At 42.0% G+C, this 2,142-nt stretch overlaps 1 long non-coding RNA gene across 1 annotated transcript; it reads left to right on the top strand.

Moving 5' to 3' along the window:
- The first annotated feature begins 905 nt into the window (after positions 1-905).
- LOC137792641 (uncharacterized) lies at positions 906-1,885 on the top strand. The gene is made up of 3 exons (XR_011078118.1): positions 906-1,174; positions 1,292-1,368; positions 1,570-1,885. It is a non-coding gene; the product is annotated as an uncharacterized lncRNA (long non-coding RNA).
- The last annotated feature ends 257 nt before the right edge of the window (positions 1,886-2,142 follow it).

Below are 2,142 nucleotides of genomic sequence, written 5' to 3'. Positions count from 1 at the left end.
TCAACAACTCCAACATCCACTACCCCATTAATCACAACCAGCAGCTCTACAACTCCAACAACATCTACTACGCCATTAATCACAACTAGCAGCTCTACAACTCCAACTCCAACAACATCTACTACCCCATTAATCACAACCAGCAGCTCTACAACTCCAACAACATCTACTACGCCATTAATCACAACTAGCAGCTCTACAACTCCAACTCCAACAACATCTACTACCCCATTAATCACAACCAGCAGCTCTACAACTCCAACAACATCCACGACCCCATTAATCACAACCAGCAGCTCAACAACTCCAACAACATCTACTACCCCATTAATCACAACTAGCAGCTCTACAACTCCAATAACATCCACTACCCCATTAATCACAACTAGCAGCTCTACAACTCCAACAACAGCCACTACCCCATTAATCACAACTAGCAGCTCTACAACTCCAATAACATCCACTACCCCATTAATCACAACTAGCAGCTCTACAACTCCAACAACAGCCACTACCCCATTAATCACAACTGGCAGCTCTACAACTCCAACAACATCTACTACCCCATTAATCACAACTGGCAGCTCAACAACTCCAACATCCACTACCCCATTAATCACAACCAGCAGCTCTACAACTCCAACAACATCTACTACGCCATTAATCACAACTAGCAGCTCTACAACTCCAACTCCAACAACATCTACTACCCCATTAATCACAACCAGCAGCTCTACAACTCCAACAACATCTACTACGCCATTAATCACAACTAGCAGCTCTACAACTCCAACAACATTTACTAGCCCATTAATCACAACTAGCAGCTCTACAACTCCAATAACATCCACTACCCCATTAATCACAACCAGCAGCTCTACAACTCCAACATCTACTACCCCATCAATCACAACTAGCAGCTCTATAACTACAACTCCAACAACATCCACTACCCCACCAGACACAACCAGCAGCTCTATAACTACACCAGCAACAACCCCTTTTCCATCCACAACAACTACCCCACAAACTAGCACCACTCCTATATCATTTACAGCTACCACACTATCAACAACAACCATCAATACACCAACTACAACTGTTTTTTCTGGACCAGCTGCAACATTAACTACACTTGAAGACACAACACCTGCAATAGGTGTATCAAACAAAAGTGAGTATGACAAATGTTGAAGTTGTATGTTAAGTAACAATCTTTTAATTGCCACACCTTCTTCCCTCTTTGCCCCCTCCTGGCCTGCATTGTAATGGGTGGACACTGTGCTTCTAGTTGTAGCTCTGAGAATAAGACTTTCGTCTTCGTCTCCACTGTCTGAGGACGACATCAGGACTACCGTCATACAACAGGTCAGCCTTTCCTCCTCTCACCAGGAATCAGAGCATCACATAACTGCACCCACTGGGGCTTGTTGCATGCATCTTTAATTAATGTTAGGGTTCTTACTATGAATACATGTGATGATTTAGAAATACATGACAACAATTGCAGATCCCCCTCTTTGATAAGGAAGTGATCGTATCTCATCACTGTTGCATTTCCTTCTCCAGTTCAGAGATGAGCTGGTGAGACGAGGGCTGCCATCGGACACGACTGTCCGCCTCATCAGGAGTGTGCCGTTAACCTTTACAACCACAGCGACTCCTGTTGTTTCAACGTGAAAACATATGAATCCCTGCAGCGACATTTTGGTTTAAGTTGTCAGATTTACAACGGCCGGGTCAGCAACTCTACTTTTACTGTTAAAACAAGGTAATATTAAATCTTCTTAAATTCATTTTATTAATCATTTTGATGAAAATATATTCATTATATTGGAAGAATGTGGTTGTATGTTGATCACTTTTGATGTGCAAATAATTTACTGTTGTGGTGTGAGGTGCACACTAGTGTTTGTGCTGTCTATTCATTTTGTCATGTGTACTTGTTATTTGTCTATATAATAAAGCCAACTGCAAAAACCAAAGAACTTGCAATTGAAATACTTACACACTATAAGCAGAGACACGTACATACATGGACCTATACCTACATATATACTGTCCGTGGATGAATCCATCCACTAACCGTCATCTTGTCCAGTGAAGGTATCGTCTCTGATGAACAGTTATATGGTGATCCAG

The sequence above is a fragment of the Clinocottus analis genome, unplaced genomic scaffold, assembly GCF_023055335.1.
Source record: "Clinocottus analis isolate CAN_PGR_092001 unplaced genomic scaffold, fCliAna1.0.p SCAF_21, whole genome shotgun sequence".
Taxonomy (NCBI): domain Eukaryota; kingdom Metazoa; phylum Chordata; class Actinopteri; order Perciformes; family Cottidae; genus Clinocottus; species Clinocottus analis.
Note: the sequence above shows the minus strand (reverse complement) of the source record. Positions and strands in the feature narration are given on the sequence as shown.